General features: G+C 49.7%; 1 non-coding gene and 1 pseudogene across 1 annotated transcript; both read left to right on the top strand.

Annotated features, from left to right (window-relative positions):
* The first annotated feature begins 4,108 nt into the window (after positions 1-4,108).
* On the top strand, positions 4,109-4,339 carry LOC120035825 (annotated as a pseudogene).
* Positions 4,340-4,684: 345 nt separating this feature from the next.
* LOC120035776 lies at positions 4,685-4,801 on the top strand. The gene has a single exon (XR_005474302.1). It is a non-coding gene; the product is annotated as a U5 spliceosomal RNA (small nuclear RNA).
* Positions 4,802-7,500: the final 2,699 nt, after the last annotated feature.

Genomic DNA, 7,500 nt, shown 5'->3' with positions numbered 1-7,500 from the left:
TTCGGCTTCCCGAACCCCTACGCGGAAGATGAGGTCGTCTTCGGCAGGCGGGTCAACTGGATCGGCATCTTCAGATAATGGAGAGTCAGGGAAGATGTACAAAGGGAAAAGAAAGAAGAAGAGGAGGGTAACTGAAAGGGTGATGGTGGAAAAGCATAGGAGGCCAGAGGTGCCCACCTCCAACCGGTTTACAGTGCTAAACCCTGATACTGGGGATGAAGGGTCAGATGTGGGGGCTAAGACCCAGGATCCAGTTGTGTTGAAGGTTTCTGCGTCGGCGGCCTCTGAAGCCTCGGTGGGGGGGTCTGGGGAGCAGGTCCATGGGCCCTGTTTGGTTCCTGCGCTTCCTGGGACAGGCACCTCGGAGATGGACACCAATCCTGAGGAGGCTTCTTTGGACTGTGCACAGGTACTGTCCGGGGGAGACCACTCTTCCAGTCCTGGGGAAGCATCGCAGGTCAGTGGACAGGTATCAACCTGTGTGGACTTTTCCAGCCCTGAACGCTCTTTCGTGGCGCCAGGCACGCCGAACAGTGACAAATACCTGGAAGGGGTGAGTGACTTTGGGATGGGGGAGGCTCCTACCTGACAGACTGTATGTATGGGTGATCTCGTTTAGTTATTTCTTCTTTTTTATGACCTTCTTTACAGTAGTGACAGTAAATGTAAGGGGTTTAAGGGATATGGGGAAGAGAGGAGGGGTTTTTCAGTACCTTTCCTGTATCTCCTTTCAGGTTTGTTTTTTACAAGAGGTTCATTTAAGGGACATGGGGGATATTTCTGTGTTTTCAAGGGGGTGGGCGAAGGGAGAGTCCAGATGGGGGATAGGGGGGGTTCACTCCTCTGGGGTGGGGATTTTGTTTGGGGATAGGGATTTTTGTGTGGTGGGTTCTTTTTCTGTCATAGAGGGGAGGGTTTTAGTTGTTGATGCAGACTGGAGGGGGGCGAAGTTTCGTTTTATTAACATTTATGCACCTGCTGAACCTCGAGGTAGAAAAGATCTTTTTCTGGCTCTACCAGATGTTTGTGTTACGAACCGAACTGTGGTTTTGGGTGGGGATTTCAATGTCTCTTTCGAAGGCACTGGGGATTTTAGCCTACCCTATTTGGTTTCTGTGGTTAAAGATTTTTCTTTTAGGGACTCGTTCAGAGTCTGTGACCCCAATGGGGAGGGTATGACATGGGCAAACTCAAGGGGTTCCCGTAGTCGTATAGATTTTATTTTTTTACCTGTATCTGTGCCAATATCACAAGTCACTGTGTCTCCGGTCTGGTTTTCGGACCATTGCCAAGTCAAGGTAGTTTTCTCGGTAGACGTGCCAATTTTTGGCAGAGGTTTTTGGAAACTAAACTCTAAAATTTTGGAGGATCTTTCCTTTAGGGAGGCTTTTATTTCCCATTATGAAATATGGGGGGACCTCAAGCCTTTTTTTGGTTCCATAGTTGAATGGTGGGAGTGCGTAAAGCGCAATGTGCGCACCCTGGCCATTTCGCACTGTGTTGCTAAGGCCCGAGCAGATAGGGAGGTTTTTCAGCGGCTTCAGAGAGAGCTGACTGTCTTGGTGTCAGCTGAGAATAAGGGTGAGGGGAGGGATGTAGAGAGGATGGAGGTTTTAAAAAGTAAGTTGGGGCTGTATTTTCAGGGGAAGGCCAGGGACTTTCTCTTTAGGTGTCAAAGAGACAAGTTCGAGTTTGGTGAAGCTAGTAGCTCATATTTTTTTAAACAGATTAAAGCCGCACGTGCCAAAGCAGTGATTGCTCAGCTGAGAACAGAAGGGGGGGGGGTGGTTTCTGACCCAAAGGGGATGGTGGAAGCAGCGTCCTCTTTCTACCAAGAATCCTTCAGAGAGAAGGACATAGATGGTTCGAAAGAGCGTGTTTTTTTGGGGTTTTTGAGGAAAATGGTTCCCCCGGAGGCAGCGTCTGATCTCGACCGCCCTTTCGAGCTTGCGGAGGTTGAGGCTGCTTTGCGGGGCTTACCAAGCAACAAGGTGCCAGGTTACGATGGGATTCCTCGGGAGTTTTATGTTACTTTTTGGGAGATTTTGGGCAGAGATTTTCTTTCAGTAATTAAAGCGGTGTATGATTCAGGGCTCATGGGGTCTTCAATGAGGGAGGGGGTTTTGACGCTGCTTTTCAAGAAAGGGGAAAGGGATAACCTGGGGAATTACAGGCCCATTACGCTATTGTGTGTAGATTATAAGGTGGTAGCCCGTGTACTAGCGGGCCGCCTAAGGAAGGTTCTGCCCCATGTCATACATGAGGACCAGACCTGTGGGGTGGAGGGGAGGTCCATACATTGGAACCTGAGTTTGGTGAGAGATTGTATTGCTTGGGCCCAGGACAGAGGGGTGCACCTCATGTTGGTGAGTTTAGACATGGAAAAAGCTTTCGATAAGGTGCACCATGGGTTTCTTTTTTCAGTTTTGGAAAGGATGGGTTTTGGGGCTGGGTTCTTGAGGTGGGTGGGGATTCTATATACTGCAGTGGGAAGTAGGGTTTTAGTAAATGGGCATGTAGGAGAGGTGGTTCCCCAGCAGACTGGGGTTCGTCAAGGCTGCCCTTTGTCTCCACTTCTCTTTGTGTTGTATATGGAGCCTCTAGCAGCAGCTTTCCGGGCAGACGCACGTATTATGGGCCTCCGGCCCCCTGGCGGGGGTTTTTCAGAGGTCAAGATCTCCCAGTATGCGGACGACATGACTCTGTTTCTGACATCCGAGGGGAGTGTCGCCAGGGCGGTGGAGGTCCTGGGGGAGTTCGGACAGGCATCTGGGGCTAGGGTCAACCTGGGGAAATCCTCAGTTAAGTTTTTTGGACCGTGGGCTGGGAGAGAGGAAGGCCTTAGTGGCCTCCCGCTCTGCTCGGGGCCTATGAGGATCCTGGGAGTGGATTTTGAAGTGACAGGTAGCGAGGGCATCAACTGGGGAAAGAGGATTGCGAAAGTGCGCACCAGGGTGGGCCTGTGGAAAGCTCGTAGGCTCTCTATGAGTGGACGGGTTCTGGTCATTAAAGCAGACATTCTTCCGTCTTTGGTTTATTTGGCCTATGTTTTTCCTTTGCCTCCTCGTTACAGAAAGGATTTAGTGCGAACCGTCTTTTCTTTTGTTTGGGGAGGCTATGAGTATGTAAAAAGGGACTGGATGGTGCAATCAGTGGAGGAGGGAGGAAGGGGAGTTCCTGACCTCCCTCTTAAGTTGGACACTATTTTCTTTTCTTCGATATGTAAAAATTTGGTTAACCCTTGCAACCATGGCTTCAAGGCTTTTGGTTTGTTTTGGCTATCTTTCCCTCTGCGAAGGTTGGTAGCCTGGGACAATTCCCGACCTAAGGCGGAAACCCTCCCAGCTCATTTCCAACATGCAGTGAAGTGGAGCAGAAGGCACACTGAGTGCCAGGAGGGTCTGCTCTGCATGGACCACAGGGCTTTATACAGGACCTTGGTGGCTAAGCGAGGTCCTGTCGGTATCTATGGGGTGGGGCCGGTTGTGTGGCAGGCGATTCAGCAGAAGGGTCTCTCTAACAGGTTAAAGGATCTAAATTGGTTGTGTGTACATAGGCGTCTGCCAGTTAGGGAGGTCCTTTACAGACACGGCCTGTCAAAGGTCAAGGTATGCCCAAGGGAGGGGTGTGAAGGCGAGGAGACGCTTCGTCACACTTTTTGGGAGTGCTCTTTTGCCAGGAGGGTTTGGGGAGATTTAGGCTCTTTTTTCCAGGTACTGGGGATTCTATCCTTTGATGCAGTTATGCTGGGACGGGGTTTGGGGATCAGGAGCGGGAGGGGATCTTTTTTGATTTGGCTACTGATTTCCTTGGGGAAGACGGCTCTGTGGGATTCAAGGGTGGTTTTGGTTAAATCCAATGTGGACTGGGGAGTGGGGGGAGTGGTTAGTAGGGTTAGAGCTGATCTGAGGAAAAGATATGATTTTGATGTGGACAAATACGGATTCCATGCTTCTAAGGAACGCTGGAAGTACCTTTATGAGTAAGAGGTCTGTTGCAGTGGTTGGGCTAAAGTGTATTTACTGTTTGTATTGTTATTTCCATGTCTTGGTTTTTATTAGCCATGTCTTGAAATGTACAGTGTTTGGGAAAATGTGAAATGTTTAATATGACTGTTTTGGTTTAATAAAATAAAAAAAAAAAAAAAAAAAAAAAAAAAAAAAAAAAAAAAAAAAAAAAAAAAAAATCTGTTCTTATCAGTTTAATATCTGATACGTCCCCCATCGGGGGACTACATATTAAATGGATTTTTCGAACAGGGAGTCGGAAATGGGGCTTGCTCCGTCCGCTCCACGCATCGACCCGGTATTGCAGTACCTCCGGGAACGGTGCATTCTCCCGTTGTCAAGGATAAAAAAGAAAGAGACAAAGCTAGCAAGGAAAAAGAAGAAAGATCCAAAGTGAAAGTAGGGCGAAGCGCTTTTCATGGGTTCCCCCGTTTCCCGCCATTTTACTTAAAAAAAAAAAAAAAAAAAAAAAAAAAAAAAAAAAAAACGTTGGCCAGGATAGTGAGTGAGTGTCTGTCTGTCTGTCTGTCTGTCTGTCTGTCTGTCTGTCTGTCTGTGACTTTTTACCCACACACAGCCCTCGAAAAGTTGGCAGAGTGGGTTGGGTGACCACCCGCGAGTTACCGGCCTAGAGTGCACAGTGTGTGTGTCTCGGGCCCCGACCTCTGACTTCCATACGACTCTGGTTTCTCTTCATTACGCACAAGCCTTTCGCCTTTTACTAAAGACTTCCGTGGAGAGGAACACTCATGAGTTCAACGTATTTTTGGAAGGGCTTTGCTTCTGGCAGAGCCCGCTATATCTTGTTTCAAGAGAAATTGACAGAGATGATGCAGAGACTTTTTGCTCATGCGTTTGACTTAGAATCGTAGCGGTGGGTGTATTTTTCCACTCACTCCCAAGTAGTCGCTAAGGGCAATTGAGTTCAAGCCCGACGACTGGCGTATTTGCCGGGCTTTGAACAAATAGTCGTCGCACTAGGCGTAAAGAGCTAGTGACTTAAAGACGAATTAGCGACTTTAAAAAATAAAATAAAAAACACCCGCCTGTCTGTCGCCAGGGAAAGGTTGGGTGGGTGGGTGGGTGGGTGGGGGGGGGAGGAGGAGCCGCCACCTTTTGCCAAACCAACCAACCGCCAAAGTCTGCCGAGACCCCCGGGTGCCCGGCGGGTGCAGGGTTCCATTTGTGGGTTATCGCTTCTCGGCCTTTTGGCTCAGATCAAGCTTGGTACCGAGGTGCCCCAGAGCTCGCTGAGTCAGAAGGTCGAGGGAAGCCCGGAGGGAGGAAAGTTTATTGTTTTTGGTAAAAGAGGTTGGTTTTCAAGGATATTTTTTGGTGGCAATTGAAAAGAGAGGCTTTTTGGTGGGAAAGATGGAAGGGAGAAAAGAAAGAAGAGAGGTTCCAGGGATAGGGTTGGCGAATACCTTAAGATTTATATGGAAGGAGAAGGAAGTAGAGCCATGGGGGAGAGAGATGTTCGGGAGGACCATCTTGATGGAGACTCTGAAGTTAGGGGTAAAGGAGGTTCTGTGCCTACAGAGTAACCCATTGGAGAAGGCTTTTGAAGTGACGTTATACACGGAGGGAAAATATGAGGAGATCAGGAAGAAGGTAAAGGATCTGGAAGAAGCAAGACCCCTGTGCCACTATGAGGTGATCAGCCTGGCAAGGAGAAATTTAAGGGTGGTCACAGTCACAATGTACAATCCACATGTGAAAGATGAGGATGTGAGGGCTTATCTGGGGAGGTACGCTGACAACATTTCCTCAGCGAGGTACCTCAGGGACTCCCTGGGATACTGGACAGGGAGGAGAGGGTTCCAGGTCCTTCTTAGGGAGGACCCGAAGGGTTTGGATGGTTACCTCCATCCTCCAGCAATGTTCTCCCTGGGGGCTGATAGGGGGACATTATTTTATGCCCGTCAGCCTCCTTTTTGCAGGCGTTGTATGGCCTATGGCCATACCCTCGCCTCGTGCAGTGAAAGAAAGTGCAGGTTCTGTGGGTCTGGTGGGCACGAGGCGAGGGACTGTGCCGAGCCTAAGACATGCCACGGGTGTGGCTCAGGGGCGCACCTGTGGCGGGACTGCCCCGCCAGGCGGAGGTCATACGCGTCTGCAGCAGGGGGGGGAGCGAGAGCTGGGGATGGGGGTAGAAGAGGAGAGGAGCGCGCAGGAGGGGGTGGCAGAGGAGGAGGAACTGTACCGAAGGAGACACAAAGAGAAGAGGAGAAAGAGAAGAAGAGGAACGAGACAGAAGGAGTGGTGGTTGGGACAGAAGGAGTGGAGGACGGGACAGAAGGAGTGGTGGCCGGGACAGAAGGAGTGGTGGCCGGGACAGAAGGAGGGAAGGCCGGGACAGAAGGAGGGGAGGCCGGGACAGAAGAAGTGTTGGACGGGACAGATGGAGTGGGGTTTGGGAGGGAAGGAGTGGTGTTTGAGATAGAAGGAGAGGTGGTGGAAATGGAAGGAGAGGGGGTAGGGACAGAGGGAGGGATGGCCAGGATGGAGGGGGCCAGAGTAGAAGAGGATGAGAAAGAGGCAAAAAGAAAGGAGGAGAAGGAAATATTAAGGGAGGAGGGGAATGTGGGAAGGGAGATGATGGATAGACTGGTCTACGGGAAAATAGAAGAATATAGGAAGGAAAAGGGGGTTTTGAAAGAAGGGGAATTGAAGGATATAGGGTGGAAATTTAGGAGGGAGGTGTTAGACATGGAGGGAGAGGATTTTGATAGGCAGGTGTCGAAATATGAGGGAAAATTTGAAAAGGAGATGAGGAGGGAGGGGTTGTATAAAGAGATAGACAGGGTAAGGGGGAAATATAAAGAATGGCAGGAAATAGAACATGAAGGTAGGATGGGAAAAATGGGTTATTACGCAAGGTGTGATAGGGAAGAAGAGAAGAAAGGAGAAGACGGAAAGAGGGTTTGGAGGGAAGGAGAGGAGGAGGGGAAAGAGGGAGAAGAGAGGAAGGAAGCAGAAGTAGAGGATTCGGAAATGGAGGTAGAGACAGGGGGAGAGGAGAGGAAGGAAGAAGAAGGGGAGGAGTTGGACATGGGAAGGAAAAAGGAAGTCCTTCGAATGATAAGGGAGAGGATAGAGAAGAAGGGGCCGGTAAAGGGTTGGAGGGAAGGGGAATTTGAGAGGGTGAAGAGAGAATTTGAGAAGGTGGTTAGGGAGAAGTTTTTGTCTGGGGATCAGGAGGGTAGGGTGGGGACAGAAGGAGAGGTGGAGGGGGAAGAGGGAGGAAAAGGGGGGAAAAGGAAGGGGAAGGGGATAGAGGAAGGTAGGGTAGAAGAGAGGAGGGTGGAAGAGCAGAAAAGGCTAGTATATGGGAGAATGTTGGAGATGGAGGACGGGAAAAAGTCGATAGAAAATTGGGGGAAGGAGGAAAATAGGCGGAATTTGGAGAGGTGTGAGATGGAAGTTAGGATGATGGGGAATAGAGAATATAGGATGGAGCTTGTCAGATATGATAGGGTGTTTGAGGAGGAGA

The sequence above is a fragment of the Salvelinus namaycush genome, unplaced genomic scaffold (assembly GCF_016432855.1).
Source record: "Salvelinus namaycush isolate Seneca unplaced genomic scaffold, SaNama_1.0 Scaffold1108, whole genome shotgun sequence".
In the NCBI taxonomy this organism is placed as follows: domain Eukaryota; kingdom Metazoa; phylum Chordata; class Actinopteri; order Salmoniformes; family Salmonidae; genus Salvelinus; species Salvelinus namaycush.
The sequence above is the reverse complement of the archived record's forward strand: the minus strand, read 5'-3'. Positions and strand labels throughout refer to the sequence as shown.